The sequence below is a fragment of the Trichoplusia ni genome, chromosome 7 (assembly GCF_003590095.1).
Source record: "Trichoplusia ni isolate ovarian cell line Hi5 chromosome 7, tn1, whole genome shotgun sequence".
Classification (NCBI taxonomy): Eukaryota; Metazoa; Arthropoda; class Insecta; order Lepidoptera; family Noctuidae; genus Trichoplusia; species Trichoplusia ni.
This window is the reverse complement of record NC_039484.1, coordinates 1060350-1077734: the sequence shown is the minus strand read 5'-3', so window position 1 is coordinate 1077734 and position 17385 is coordinate 1060350. Positions and strand designations below refer to the sequence as shown.

At 35.8% G+C, this 17385-nt stretch overlaps 1 non-coding gene across 1 annotated transcript; it reads right to left on the bottom strand.

Moving 5' to 3' along the window:
• Positions 1-9550: 9550 nt before the first annotated feature.
• On the bottom strand, positions 9551-9623 carry Trnar-acg. The gene has a single exon. It is a non-coding gene; the product is annotated as a tRNA-Arg (tRNA).
• Between the last annotated feature and the right edge of the window lie 7762 nt (positions 9624-17385).

The window sequence follows — 17385 nt, the reverse complement described above, 5'->3', positions numbered from 1 at the left end:
GAAATCGGTAATGTAGAATGGAAAATTTAGATTTACAACACTTCGCATTGTGAATGCAATCAGACTATCGATAAATGACTAATGCTGTACGATTTTTTTTATCGTTTAGTTTACTGTATAATCCCTTGTTTGAAAAAATTGCAAATATCGGATCTCATCTACGGCTATTTAAAATCTTCCTTGCTCAATAAAATTTTATTGATTTAACAAGTACTTTAATTTACTTTGCTGGATTAAATAAGCAGGACTTTTATAAAAAGCCTTCTTCGACCCATTGCATGTCCATAATTTCTTATCAGGCAAATTTTAAATTTAGTTGGGTAACATTTAGGTAATTTGTGTTAGCGCTGCATTACTCTCGTCTTTTTTCCTGAGGGTTAGCCTTGGTCCCGAACCTCGCCTGATATAACTATGTTTCTTTCAGTTGTTATCTTTTAACATCATTATTTATTGCTTTTAGACAATACTATTGCTGATCTTTATTCGCACAGCATTTTAATTTTGGTATTTACTTCTAGTCATCTCAGAGCTGACTATTATATACCGGGAGTGATTTACCTGTTACGGCTGTTTTACTCGATATTCATTATATAGCATCCGCATCCCAGAGTAATGCTCATTGTCAGCAATGTAATGATTTGTTTTTATAGATGTTGGTATGAAAGTTGGGATTCTTAGACTTATGTGCTTTGCATCGAGGCATCCGATGCCTTGGAGAGCAGCAAATAATTGGCAGGAAAAATTATTGGTTCCAAACTGACTATTTCTTGGTAGAAAAGCTTAGAAAGTATTTTCTGTCTGACTTAGAACCAAGGATACCGACTGAGGACAGACCGAGGTGCTTTATTTTCTAAAGGTTCACCTCACCTTGTGATGATGATGCTTTTTTAAGTCTGTCTTAAGAATTTGTTTAAAATAACAAATGTTACTCGTTCCAAAGCGCTTTCTGCCTGGTAAAGAACATAACGTTGTTGGTTAATTTCCTGTGATAGTCTGTCTCAGAATAGCATGGTTTCCATTTGTAGTTTTTCCAAACTCCTTTATCCATCAACTGCATAAATGTCTTGTATAGGTTAGTTTTTGGGTTTAGCAGTTTGTGCTGCACTAAATACTTCTATGTATCTTGTTTCTTTTTAACATTCACTTTCTTTCTATCTCATACTAGCTGTTGCCCGCGACTTCGTCCCCGTGGGTAGAAGATATAAGTTATGATTTATACCTGCCCTGTATTTCCAGTTTCCATTGTATCTTCGCTCCTATTAGTCGCAGCGTGATGGTTTATAGCCTAAAGCCTTCCTCGATGAATGGTCTATTCAACACAAAAATATTTTTTCAATTTGGACCAGTAGTTCCTGAGGTTAGTGCGTTCAAACAAACAAACAAACTCTTCAGCTTTATATATTAATATAGATTTGTTAACAATAGCTCTTAAGCTCGTTATAATTCTTTGTTATAATTTCTGTTATTAAATACATATAGATCAACTCTTTCTGACTAAAAAGATATTCCAATATGCCATACGTGAGTCAAATGTTTTACGAAAAGAATATACTTTTCCAAGTTCATAATTATCCTCGTGCTAATCTGTCCAGGTCATTCGCAGTATTGCATTAATCGGTTTCCAGGATGTTTTATCAAAATTATTATAAACGGAGTAAACTGTTTGTGACTTTTTTAATTTCCTTTCAAATCTTTGCTTTCTTGAATATAGAGTGACAATCTGTTCATAAAATTATTTTCATTTTTTTTGCTATTCCTTTTTGATTCCATCTTTGGATGCTGGAATCCATGTACACATGTCATGATACATCTTATTCATCATTCCCCTGGTCTTCCACCAAATGGTGTTATTAGGTTCAAAAATATTAATAGGATTTTAAGTGTTGGTACTCCTATTCCATATTATAAACCCGGTATTCCGTTCCAGTAGTTTCCTCAATTGCTCTCAAGTTTAAAAAATATTTTATCTCTTTTTGTATAACTCGATATCGTTTTGGTCTTTCATTCCTTTGTTTTGCTTGTCCTTCTTCTTTCATATTATCGGCCGTATGTCATCGTAGTTACCAAAGTTAGGTATATAGGCCCCATACTAGAATAAATTGACTATTTGTCTGATTGATAATTTAATTCCTCCAAAGTCCATCATACTAGCATTAGTTCAATAGACAATCCATTTTTTTTTGTTTTGATTCTCCTAACCGTGATTGCAAAATCAGTGTTATAAAATCATGCATGGTACGGAATCTACGATTTTGCTCTGATTTTTTTTTAAATCAGAGCAAAATCGTAGATTCCTTGTGTTACGAGATACATATGTGTATAATATGACATTTAGATCCTCATATTAATTTGAGAGCTGCGGGAAAAGTATTAAACCGTATGTTGCAACGACGCATAACTATACTTATGTTAATAACAGTCCATTCTTTATTATTAAAAACATTTTTCGTACAGCGTTATCTATCTCATAGTAAGTTATCACATCATTCTATACAATACAATACAATGCAATCAGAAGGTTAATTTTGATAATTTAAAGTTGATCAGTAAAATATCTAAAAAACTACTTAACCAGCTCACATAATTTGGCTACATACGATTGGCTAATTAGATTAATGAGAGGTAACAATGACATGGATGTCGCAACGTAATAGTAAAGGTATCTTAACTTGGATTATCTAATCTGTAAAGAATATAAATATATACCGAGAAAAGAAAATTACTAGACCAGGGGTAAGGTAACTAATACCCTAAATTGCTAAAATAATGAACAAACAATCGAACAAACTAATTCCAAACCGGCGACTATGAACAATTTGTCTTCCATAGATACTACAATAACATACATATTTATAACGAATACAACTGCATAATCAACGAGTAATAATAACCCAAAGATCTATTTTTCCCATAAAATAGCGAAGAAGAAGTTTTCTAAAGGACTGGATAAACTAGTTGACTATGACTATATTATCCTTATCACATGTACGTTGATTAGGTAAATACAGATTTTAAATGGCTAAAAGAACCATTATTTGCTTGTATCAAACTTGCAGAAAAGGATGTAAATGGAAACGAAGATTGCAGATTGCAGATAACGTGTTATAAGTGTAGTGAGTGATGTTTAGGTACATACCTGTGTTGTCTTGTAAGGAGCGACTGAGTGGTGGTGCGGGTGGTGTTGCTGCATGCTCACCACCGTACAGGCCTCCGAACTCTTCAGCCGACGATGAAGACGCGTTGCTACACTTGCGTCCTTTATCTGGTGTGTACTTGCTCTCTCCGCCTGAGGGCAGGAACTTGGCGTCGGGCTGGTGCTCGTCTAGCAGCCCCGGCACGCCCAGTAAGCCTCCCACGAGGTTCGGTCTTAGCTCCTCCATGATCTTGGAGCCCTGACCACATCCGCCGCTGCCGCTGAAGTTGAGCTGGCGGCTGAAGAACGCCGGAAATATGTTAAACTGCTGCGGGTCCGGCAGCGCGGCTAGTGGCGGCGCGGGTGGCTCGGCGGCCCCCGCGCACGCCGCGCTCTTGAACTCCACCGTGCTGTGGCCGGCTCGCTGGCTGAGCGACCAGCGCGGCTCTCCCGCGCTCCGAGGCTCGTGCTCCGTGCCGTCGCCGTCGCCGTCGGCTCGGCCCCGACGCTCACTGACTAACCACATTATAGTGACGTCGCACGTCGCGCCGCACCGACCACGCCGCCCCGCGCGTTAATTGTTCGCGACTGCGCGAGAGGAACTCACGTCGCCGCCCACGGGCGAGACAGAAACGGCCTGCTCTCATACCCCCATAATCGATGTAAAATCTTTATAGGGATGCTGCGTCTCATTCATCCGCGGCTGGATCGCGGGCCGGTGGGGGCGGGCCGATGGGGCGGCGGCGAGCGCGCGCGCTGATTGGCGCTGAGCGCGGGCGACCGCCCCTCGCCGCCGACCGCTCCGGGCGAGATACGGTTTTCTTTGTTTTATTGTCCCCACGGCTCCTCGTCGATCTTGCGTTTAAAGTTTATGCATTGCACTATGTTTTGTTTCACAAAACGCAAAATCATGTATGGAAGTTCTTGAGGTAAAACGTGAAACAGAGAAGGGTGGATGCTTTTAATGTCGAGTGCTTTGTGACGGTGATTGTGTCTCTATGACTTGCTGTACTAGGTGTACGTATGCGTTAACAAATCTTTGTTAAATTTGCAACACAATTATGTATCATACGTACACTTGTGTACATAAGCTGCGAGTTTATAACTTGTGGACTTGTGCAGTCTCTTTGTTCAGCTTTAGCGCTATTATTTCACACGTCATAAAGGAAATTCTACCAAGTCAGATGTATTTGAAAACTTTTCCTTTTCCCAGTTGAATATTTGTATTTATGTCCAACTATGCCGAAGAAATCAAGTATCACAGTTTCTAATGGTTAGGTTTTATTATTTCAGAGAATCACTTTTAGAGTGTTTAGGCGCAACTTTGGATCTGCATTAATAGATTGAACATATCCACTCCTAAAGATGGACCATATTGTATACACAGTTTGCGATACATGGTAATATGATGATGATAAGTAGAAAGGAACATAACTTTAAAAATTTTTAATTAGTCAAGCACACATTACCGTTAAATGAAAGAGAGGACACCTAAAATATACTACCCACACACATAACAAGCGCAACGTGACCCAGAGAAACAATTTAATGTCCTGTAACAAAAATAATCAAAAATTATACACCTGACATCATGCGGACAAAAAAATATATAGGTATGGGATTTTCTAGTGTTCGTAGGCTAAAAAGGGATAAATAACTCGACAGTTACAACAACAACCAATGACAATTTTGATGGGTGACCAATCAGTCCAATTTGTAAGGAATACTTAGAGGGCCGAGTCCGTCTCTCACTTGACGGTTTTTTTAATGACAAATCTTTTCTTTATCCTAAAATATTATATGACTTAATCACTGGGTAAGGTAAAACCCTTATAATTATAACCATCGTTATCCACGAAAGACAAATAACTCTAAAACAGATCAACGAAATACGTTATCAGCAATCTTTTAAAAAATGGAACAAGTGTTCAATAAAGATAGCATCAACCCTTCACTTTGCATACAACCCTATGCCCCATACATCGGTTATGAATATCATTACTGGTATCAAGTTTGCGAGATTCATTACCAGATGAAAGATATCTACTTAATTTATATTCAATTTCATTTTAGATCACGTTGAGGTTGCCTCACCGCTAAATGTTTAATACTCGATAAATTATTCTATTGATAGAAATAAGTAGAGTAAAGCCGAATGAGTGGAATTTGGAATTTTAATTCAGGATGTTTTTTGTTCTTATTTGTCTTGGTATAAGAATCAGTTGTTTTAAGGATCTGTGTCCAAAGGGTGAAAACTGGTCAATCTATCTGTCTGTCCACCTGTTTGTCCGTCTATTACTGTGCTGTATGTCATGAACCGTGAAGAAGAGATACCAGGAATTTTCACCGAACAACGGTCTATATCTGTTGCCTCTGGAAATTTGGTGGGTGACCAATTTCTGTGGCAAATATATTTTTCGCTTATTAATATTATTATAAAATTTAGAAAATTATTAGAAAATTTGTACGGGGCTCTCAGTATTACGAGTTCGATTCGCACTTGGATGTATTTTCGTATTTAAATTATTTTAAAGTATGTACTAATTGTGAATGTATTAAATTAAAAGGTTGTTGTATGAGACTTCCTATAGTTAGGTATAGAAATGTAATATACCTAGACATTTTTTAAACCCGGGTTTCATTTCACTTCCAACTGAGACTATTATTTTCTGTAATAAAACAAATCTTATTGCGCACGCGCCGAACAAAATTTTACTCAACATTTGCTTATGTTTTGTTTGACGCATTATCTCTTTCAGCCGAAAAAGATAAGAAACCGATCAAAAATTCAATGAAGCATTTATCAGCCATGTGATGACTTTTGAACTTATTCTGCATGTATATTGTTATCGGTATTGCTTTTATGATGCAAATACAAAATCGATTCATGGCAGGTTTTCTTCATTGGACGAGTAAAATACAATTAAGACCTGTCGCTTCTCTACATTTAAACAATTCATGTAATGTTGATGAATGTTGATAATGAGTCAACATTATGTTACATTTGCTTACTTGGTGATGGTGATTCATGTATACTGCCTTAATTTAATATGTTGTGCGTTACTTTTAAAGCAATAATTAATAAGTAATACTAATTAATAATGTTTATTTCCTACATTTGACATTAGCAGCAAAGCTTAGAAGGTAACGCCAGTCCTCAACAAGACTTTATGAACACCTTTCTCTAAGCCATACAATACCTTGATAATTTGACATTGTAGGATTAGTTAATGCATTTATTTTGAACATTTTTCGGACATACATGTTTACATATATTCCTTACTAGCTGTTGCCCGCGACTTCGTCCCCGTGGGTAGAAGATATAAGTTATGATTTAGGTATACCTGCTCGGTTTTTTTCACACTTTCCATTATATCTTAGCTCCTTTTAGTCGCAGCGTGATGGTTTATAGCCTAAAGCCTTCCTCGATGAATGGTCTATTCAACACAAAAAGAATTTTTCAATTTGGATCAGTAGTTCCTGAGATTAGCGCGTTCAAACAAACAAACAAACTCTTCAGCTTTATATATTAGTATAGATATAGATTTTGGAAATAAGGGCAAAGAAGAGTATCTGGCAAAAAGGGATTCATATTAGGTAAGTACAGTAACCTATAAAAGTGGATATTTTGTTCAGGATGATGCATTGGAGTTGGTACCACTTTTCATCCAAAAATAATGTTAATCCGATGAATCTGTTCAGGTGCCGTATGAAGTGGCTTTTAAGCGGGATTTACATCAGTTCTTAGTTCGTTTGCAGACGTTGCAATGGCTTTACGAAATAACGTTCCTGGAAATCACAATGAGTGGAATATTGGCAAGACCAATATGAATTTAAGAAAACGACTGCCGTGTTAAGGAATTGTAATCTTGGAGTCTCGGGGGATTTCACAAACATTCAAGTCACATACACAAAGACACCTAGACTTGGAAAGCATTCGTGGATCACACAATTAATGTTACCCTACACGGAGATCGAACTCCACGTCGTCGCCCTTAGTGGGTTTGCCGAGTTGACCTCACTATTCTTCTATCCGGTCAGTCAATATTATTAATTGGATGGCTTATTATACAACTTATCAAACGTACCATGGGTGCAACTTAATATTAAAGACACAAATTACAATCTAGAATTATATATTGAGAAAGAAGTAATCTTCACTAAACAAATTACATCCAGGTGCACAAATTCTGCCTACCTAAAAAACTCCATTTCCATCCGAACGAAAACAATTGCTACCGACTAATTATTTCGGCGGAAGGCAAAGCAAAATAGAATTCATCTTATAAACTAAAGGGAAGTTTTCGGGGTGTAAGTAGGGGGAGAAGTGAAATGTCTTAGAACTTTATTAGTAGTTTTAATTGATTCCCCGCTCCTTGAAGTGAGACTTGGAAGCTTTAGCTAAGTTCGAGGCGGTATGTATGTTTACCTAACGCGTATGTATCTACTCTCAAGGTATACATAGGTAATGTATATATAATGTTGTTTTAATTTGTTGCTGTAGTTGTTATTTTTAGGCAGATTTATTTTTTAACCTCTTACTGTTTGATCGTTTAATTTATAAACTTAAAATATAATTAAGCCTTAATATTAAATTAAATTATATAAAAAATTAACTAAAATTATAAATATTTATTTTGTTTAAAGTCAATTCGTTTTAAATATAAAAATAAATAAATGGAAAACATTTAACAGGACACTGATGAAACTTAGAAACAAAGTAAGTAATCATTTACCTTTTGCAACTTAAAGGTGCGTTTCAAGTAAATTAGCTTGCTTAGCTCCCTCCTTGAGTTTAAGAAATGTCAGAAAGAGACTTTGTCGACCCAAACCAACCAAAACAATAAACCAATCAGTATTATCGACACATCATTTATCACCAAATCCATTTCTTTCGTAATTATTAAATTTAATCGTACAATTTTCAAAAATGTTTTTTTTTTCCATACTTTTCTAAAACAAATTACTATCACTTCCATAAAAATATACGAAATCCTGACTTGAAAATCTTAACCCAGAAACCAAGTTACGTGTATGCAACGTATGAAGGATAGCCAAAAGATTCGCGAGCTATCCAAGTCGGACAAAGTTTTAATATGAGTCCCACAACTTTGCTGGCGCTGTAGGGGGTGGTGTGGAAATTTTATGTGCACACCCTGTACGAGACAGGTGGGAGCTTAACACGGTAATTACCTACTATGGAAATCATTATGGTAGCTTTTCATTCGTGAACTGATTCTATTGTGAACTTGGTCTGATAATTTAGTGATCCGTATACAAAAGAGTAAAAATTGAACTCTATTATTGAGGACTTTGTCTTTCCGTCTGTCCGTCACCAGGCTGTATCTGAGGAACGCGTCACACGTATTAAAAATTAAGATCTAGGTTCAGCAACGTTGTTACAGTCTAAAATGTATTTGGTAGCATGAGTATAAAGAGAAAAAGCCCTCAAATTTATTTAAAACGGAATAAATTTCACGGAATTGTCGAGTCCGACAGGCACTTGCCCGATTTTTTTATGAAATTAAATTCTAATGGAATGGATTACACTATAAACTATAAAATATTTTTTACAGTTTAATACTTCTGTTTTTAAATGAAAGTTATCAAGATTGGATGTAGACCAAATGGTGAATCTTAGTAAAACAATACGAATAACAAGTAGGATTGCCAAAATAGAAATTGCCTTTCGCCTCAAACTAAAATGCATTTTATCCATACCATGTGTCTTTGATTTGTACCAGTTTCGATTAATGTTTATGGGCTAGTTTGAGTAGTTTCTAAATAACGGATGGTAGGTTCATTACCTGGTTTTAATTGTGTCGTGACCAAAGGGTAAAAGTGGAAGGCTGGTCGAACACGCACCGCTGTGTGTTCGACCATCCATCTACCATCAGTCTGTAAGTCATGGACCAAATTTTAGAATTTTTTACAGATTTTGATTTCTGTTTTTATTTATTTTATTTCTTTATTTATTTCTTTATATTTCTTTATTAAATAGGTACATGATAAGAACATTAAATCTGATGCCATGCCCAACAAAACTATCGACATAGTTGCCGCTATATCATGAAGTAAAGATCGAGGTTGATACGGTCATTACTTTGCTGGGTGAGTTTGGGTACCCTTAAATGATTAAATTGCTTTGGCACCCAAAATATTTATTTTTCTTTATTTACTAAACCATCTTGACTTGACCGGTTTTTGTAAAATTTAAAAATATAACTTTGAAATTAACTACTCTATATGTAGGTTAGTATGTGATGCTATGTTTTTTGTAGGTTATTCTTTTTTGTTGTTTTTAAATAGTAGTAGACCGTTAAATATTTTTAATAACACAAATGTAAAACGATAGATAGCTGATACCCTGTCAAAAGTAGGACGAGTCGTTGTTTCAACATGCAAAAAGTGAGTTAGCGACCCTGCCAGGATTCGAACCTGGAATCTTCTGATCCGTAGTCAGACGCGTTATCCATTGCGCCACAGGGCCGGTTGTGGTGCGAGTTTAAATATATATAGATTATCGATTGGCACCCGTTTATACGAGCTTATCTGTGTTATTTGTGATAATGGTTCTCAAAGATCAGCTAATTATAGTAATCCACAAACATTTTACGAAAGAGAAGTTTCTTGTATAGATTTCTTTTATTACGTTCAAAGACTATCTAAGGAGACGACGTCTTTTCTGAATTGGGTATTGACTAAGAATTGATTGAGTTATTTTTATTAATTTCCATAAAGTATAGCATTTTCTTTTTGTGATTTTGCAACTTATGGAAACGAGGGAAATAACATCACTTGCCAGTAAATAGTGTACTGGTGAGTGACGTCACAAGAGATTGCAATTTACTGCAACTTCTTCATTTGATTGTTTACGCGATACAAGTTTTTTTTTTAATCACATACTTTGATGCTTATAGAATAGCTGGTGTTAAGTAAAATAAGTGTTTATTTAAATAACGAATGTAAAACAAAAACTGCTGGCACTACAGCGCAGCGTGCTCAAAATTATGACAAACATTCTCATTTGTTTCACCGATACGTCAAATAATTTCGGTGAAACAATTGAGTCATGTTCCATCGTGAATGACTTGGAACAATTTGCGACATTTGTTGTGACCATGTGCAGAGCCCGCCCACCGCCTCTCCCAGATAATACATGTAATAGAGGCTGCAAATATAAATATTACTCTGTGTAGTGTAGGGTGGCAGACAGGCAAATTGCAGAGCTTTCATGTCGAGTTGTCGAGTTATTGGCGGCACGTGGCGCACTTTGTGTATGTTTGATAGTAGCTTTATTTTATTGTCAAAATAGTCCTTATATCACGATACTTGGCTGCTTATCAAGTAATTTAAATAGGTATGTATTAAATGGTCGTAATATTTTTTTTTACTACGATAACAAGAATATGCCAATTGGATTTAAAGAAAAAAAAGGATAGGTGCTTCCTAATTAAAATATAGGAAAGATACTCGTAACTAGTGTTATTTTCTTAAGTACTGTCTTTATTTTTTGGATCTTTATAACAACAATGCTACCGCAGCTTCTGTTTACTAAAAACGATTCCAAAATAAAAATAAATCGACAAAAAAACGTCATCTCTAACATCCGCGAAATCTTCAACCACATTTCTTCCGCTAATTTAACGCTAATGAAAATCTGTGGCCAGACATTTTATATCAGCATAGTGAAAATATAGTGAAATAAATTCCGGTTCGTCGCCAGGACGTGACTGCTTCCTGTGGGCCGAAGCCGCTGCTTCCGCCTCACCGACGGAGAACCGAACTGGAGATACCAGATACCTACAGCCGTATCTATAGGTAGCTGGATGTTGTATCTGTATGGATTCTCTCGCGGACATTCGGAGTTAAGCGGTTTGGATGTCGGATATAGTTATACGCTGAGGTTTTAAGTTAAAATTACAGATACATAAGAGTACTATGACTGGACTTGCTGGTAAATTCATCTCGTGGTTGGCAAATAGTATAGTACAGCAGGGTAGGAAGGTAAATGTTTATGACTGTCGTCCCACTAAGGCCTAATCACTGACATCTTATAGAGATGGATTATTTCGAAGGAATGCATACTTTATCACTTCAAGTAAAACAATGCTTTCTTCAGAAGAGAGTGAAAAAATGGAAAAGGAACAGACTCAACTAAGGGAATAAATACTGGAAGCGAAGTTTCATAAATATTCGTCTATTTGAAATTGTCATTACCAGGTACTTAAATTAAGATTAAAATACGTTTTTCTCGTAATGAGCACGCGAGTAAAATACGTCCCCTGTTAGCTTGGAGCTAACACTAGCCGGCGACAGGTGGGGGCGGTGCGTTGGATCCACTGAACTTGGGGAGGCAGGAGTAATTGCTCGAGATGATGTTTAATAAGTTTTTAATGGCTGTGACGGTGCGAACCCCGACGTTTAACCATGCCCGAATACATCAATTTTTAGAACCAGCTTTACTTGACATCCCACCCCCCTCTCCGCTCACGGTTCTCCAGGCAGCGTCAGAGGTTACAACGAGACCCTTTAAGGCCAATCTAAAGTTGACACACGATTTATCTGTCGTTTCAAGAAACGTTTCAATTTTACTTTATAATGTACCCCTTACCCTTTAACTTTTCGATTTGTCTTTACCGAATTACTGTAGCTTGTTCTTGATGTCACGTACACCATTTTACTAAAAGTCGAGATAATACCAGATCCTAATAATTTAGTTACTAAGACAAGATGATTAAAGCAAGGCAGTTCTATTTCACTGGAAATGGATTATGAAATTTATTATTGGAGTAAAGTACTGGTAAGTATATATTTATGGGGTACCCTTTTATTATGAAGGTACTGAATTTACCAGCGACTGAGTGTGGGCGACCCTTGAAAGGGGTGCTTCACCTGCCCTATAACCTGGCGCGCAAAAAGAGATAGAAACATCGTGTGTAAAGCTCTTCAAAGCATACCCTTTTCGGTTTCCACGAAACGTTTGAGAGCTAATTTTATAATTCATCCTTTTTGGACCATTTTCAGTGATTAATAATTTATTTAACGATCCAGATTTGTTAGGCAAGCCAATTAAGGTGTAAATTATTTTCATCAAGCGCACTTATTTTCGACGTTTACCGTCCCCATTTAATAAAAAGGCGGAGCGCTATACTATTGTATATTAACAATAAAAAATTAACACGTAACTCTTATGCTAATTGTGGTTTTGTTTTGTTATTTAAAAGTGGGTGTATAAACTGCATTGAATAGTTTATTGAAGTCAATTGTTTGCAAAAATATTTTGACAGGAAAATTCTAAGTTACCCCGCTGTCAAAATTGCCGCCTAATTTGGCGCGCGCTCTCGTTTACGCCTACTGTTAATTTGAAATTAGAACTCTTAACTTTTTTATTGCTGCCACGTGGCTTGGCCCGGTGCCATTGTGTCTCATTGTTAGAGTAAAAAAACTATTCATTGTATCATGTGTGTTGTACAATGCCTAAATACTTACCCATGTCGCTGTTTTTAGAAATTTTCATATATATTTATAGATTGCATTTGGCGGTAAAACAAGAAGGTAGCGTATCTAATTGGGTTAATCTTCATTCGGAGATGTGTACTGGTTACTTTGTTGTTCGATTTTTGGATCTGTTAGTACAATCGCATCAAAAATATTTAGGTTGTTGTTAACATTAAGTTGTCTTTTATTTTAAACGTAGCGAAGCATTATCTTTATGTAAGTAGGTAATTATTTCACTGAAGTCCCTTTCATTATTATTCTGTTTCGTATAATATTTCCATTCCTAACGGGTAAATTAAATTTTTGATGACGCATAAATAACTAAACATAACCATGAAATGCTTTGAAAAATCTTTGAAAAACAAACTTCTAAAAACACAGCCTCAATTTTGAGTAAAGAGTTTATAAAACTCAAACGGCAACTGGCTGTATGAGGTGTTTTTTTTATTCTTTATAGTTATTTTTTCGCGGCAAAACGGCTCCATATTCGTTTTAGTCGTCGGCAGTACAGGGACGACGTCAAACGAACGCGCGGCAGTCTTAAAAGCTCACCAATTAGGGGCTAAAAGCACCTTCGGGCCGAGCTTGCTTGGCGGCCCGCGTGGTTTCATTCCCTCATCAATTTTGTACGTAGCTCTCTCGTAACTCAAAAACTTTACATTTTGTATAGAAAAAAATCACGTGAGCTATTTGTGTTAGGGTTTATTCTCTTTAAGCTTCGTTGCGCAGTGTTTTTGAATGTTTCATGGGTTAAGTTGTTTTTAAGACATGTTTTCCCATCGCTAGCACGTACATAGGAACACCGTCTAACACTAAATGCCTTAAAAAAATAAGCCAAAATAAAACCACGGCTTTAATAAGAACAGTGTCATAAAAAAAGGAATTGAAAAGTAACGTATTGTTTCAAAAAGATAAATGTACGCTCAAACGTAGGTACTATCCTACACCTTTCGCTAAGATAGATTTTAGTCATGTGTAAACAAATGGTACAAACCATGTTTTTGATATTTCAACCAAAAGTTACAACCCTTCTTAGTACCGAAGCTATACGATATTGACAATCGCAGTTCCGAGAGCTAAAGAACCTATGGTCGCCGCTTTGCCATGAGGATAATTCTGTGTATGGATTTCACCATGTAAGAGACACATGTTCAGACTAATTTCGTTAGATCACAGGTCAACCTTAACGCAGTTACAAGCCGGTGAATCAGATTAAAATCTTACAACCGATCGGTGGATCTTTTTCAACTGGTTTACAGCAAGGCTAATATCTTGTGTTGGAAGCTGGATGACTGAAAAGGATGACTAGGCAAGATGATATTTTGACTGATGCGTAGATATTCAATTAGGGCAATCCTATATTATTAAATGCTATATAGCTGAAGGATTTGTTCGTTTGGTTCGATGCCTCTTTTAAATAGGGAACTACATATAGTTAAATAGGAACTACATATTTAGTAATTGCAGTGTCAATGAAACAACACCAGTTATCTACTTTTGTCAGTGACGATAAATGATTTTTCCACTTTCAAATAGGGCAATAAAATGTTCTGACTCCTTAAACATTACCCATGAATGCATACTAACAATAGCTATAAGATATACCATTTGATAAAATTAAAAAAAATCTTTCCTTGGATATAAAATACGTATGGATACACATAATATCCATGCGTTATTCACAGGTAAGTGGCCGTAAATTCCCTGACATTTTCCAACATCGAATGAAGGAGGAAAAATGTTACATACCTTTTTTACAAGCGTTGCCAAGCACTTTACTGGCAAAACATTGTGGGTTTATTTTTAGACTTTTTAGTTTTACGGCAGAAGGATGTTTTTCACACGTTATGATGATGATTAACGAAGCTAAGATTCCTCTAAAACGTTACATCAATATCTATTCATGTATACGCTACGAAATAAATAATTTAATAAATTATAATACATACAAATCAAATTGCGATTTGATATTTTTCTTACAGACTTCGCATCTCTGATTGTGTTAGACGTCGCTTGGTACGCGCTTTATGTAAAATTTGTATACATTTTACGAGTCAAAGAATTTCCTTATGCTGCTTAAACAAATTAGGTTCTCTGAGAATTTTTTCTTCGGATAATTTTGAGGGCACGTGTACCTTATTCATGTTGTTTTCGTCGTAAAGAGGCTTAAAACAAAAAGATGGCGAATCCGAGAGCCACAAGCAAACCTTAAAAACTTTCCGACATGAAAGTTTAAAAGTGATCCGGGTAGGGGAGGCTCGGGTGGTAGGGGAGACCCGTTGCCTAGCAACGCCGCCCAAACCCGCCCTACGCCGCAAATCTCCGTTTGATACAGAAAACCGAAAATTTATTGTTCCTAACACACAGATTTATGATTTATTTGGTAGCTTTTGCAATAAATATGGATGAAATGTAAGGAAGAACGATTTAATTAAGGATATTTAGCGTGATATATTAATTGGCTTCTTATAGTCTGAATACATTTGTATGTAACTATGATGGTTTATTTTATTAATATTTCCTCTTTGAACAGATTATTAGATACTTCTTTTCGAGAAAGTCTTTGCATGACTTTAATAATATTCTATTTCGTGCAAATAGGTAGTTGATCTTGTCTTGTGAATGAATTGATATATTGTATAAGTACGGTTTTTAGATTCCTATATGACTTTAATCGTTTTTTATTCCGTTCATTAGGATTAGTCTTCTAGAGAAGCAATTATGATATATTTCGTATGAAGATTATTTATCGTTATTAGTCAAATCCATTGATAAATAGAAAATTAATAAAAACGCCCGTAAATCAGGGTATGTTTCAGGTTTCCAGAAAAAAAAATAAACCTTTTTACTTCAGAAAAAATAAAAGAGTCTTGATTTTTAAGACAGTTCGTTTTAATCGCTTCATTAAACTACTCTTACACAATCCAACAAGATGGTAATTCGTCTCAATTTGCGTCACACACTCGAGACAAAAGGAACGCGTCGACAAGTCAATTAGCATGCAAATGTAAGAAAACGACCATTAGGGAGTCTTCGGTACCGAGGAACACGCAGCCTGCCAGCCTCATGTATTGATCATACAATCCCTCACACGCTTACATACGCCCGTCTCTTTTTAACTTCCCACAACAGATCGCTATAAACATAAACATTTTCGTACTGAAAAGCCCTCTCTTCAACTTCCACGCACTCAATCTTCAATCTTATCCTGACATTTTAAATCTCTTTTTAGATTGTGCGTTGGGTAGTAAGTTAGGACATTTTATCAGCAAACAAAAGCCTTGTTGTGCCAGCAAATTCTGTTCCTATCTTTAAAGGAATAAAGATCTATTTCAAAGTGGAGTTAAGAGAAAATGAATCGTATATAGAAATTTCAAAGGTTATTATTGACGGATGTTCGTACGTGTTCTGCTCTCAGTTGTTGTATGGCTAAGATAGAGGGTTGTAAACACCGTGATGAGTTTTATACGGGGTTTATATGTACGTAGGTACTTATAGATATTTGTATGTTGCACGAATACTCTTCGACGTATTAGCTCATGAACTTTAAATTGTGTTAAAAGAATTAAGTCGCTATTAAGCTTGGTATCTACTAAAGAGAAGTTGTTTAACTACGTGCGCCAAATTTTTGTTTGTTTTCTTTTCGAGACCATGATAATATTGTATTTGAAATTAGATGCGTTTGGTATTTGGTCAGATTAATTGCAGTATCACTGGCGATGCTTCAAACCTCCGAAATGCACTTTGGACTTCTACATTCAAAATCTTACATCGGTGGAGCTTTATCTTAATTACATTTTTTTATCCTATCAAAATCATAAATGTGTAATAAGAGTCAAGTTTAATATAATGATATTATTATACCTGATAAACCTATATATGCCTTGACTGTTGATTTCATCGACTAAAAGATGTGAAATGTAAATGCGTCATTTATTATAGCTGTGATCACCACATTCGCTCATTGTGGGTTGGTGAAAACAGATTATAAAATTTGTAATCCGGGTTTCTCACAATGCTTTTCTCCGCCGTTTGTCTTCTCCTTAATCAAGGAAGTAAGAATAACTTGTAAAAAGTTACATTATTACTTTGCCAGCATTGGGATTGAACCTGCAAACCATGTACGGAAAGGACACCATGACCAAATAATTTTGTTCTAAAAAGAAACATGTTTGCTCTCCCTACATGAAATATGGAGCTTACTATTATATTATAATTATTCTATCGCAGTAATTTATACTTATTAAATCCGTATTTCTTTGTTGGATGGATAGGTTAACATTTGAACGATATACGTCATACTATGTGAGGATAGTTTGCCCTCTGGATCTCTTTTTAATCGATATAACGTGTCAGACTTTATGTTCTCAAAATTGGCTTCAGGCTAAGTCCACCATAGTTCATACAGAACAATGTTTTTGTTGTTCTTAGCCTGTACTATTTTTTAACCATATAAGAAACCACAAATGTTTAAATAGCAAAAGACTCACGAACTTTTTGGGTTGAATTACCAGTTCAATCTAAAAGTTGAAATAGGCAGACCTACATAAACGATTTACTTAAAAAGGAGTTTGAAAATGAATCTATAAAATAACGCTTATACAAGAAAAATCATGTAGATATTCTAAGCTCAATAAAATTTTGCAACGGAAGCAAACTGTCAGCTATTCCGTATCAAAATTCAAATCACGTTGATCAGATCTGTAAAATCTTAGCGTAATCGGTGTAGACATATAAGACCTTTGCGGAGT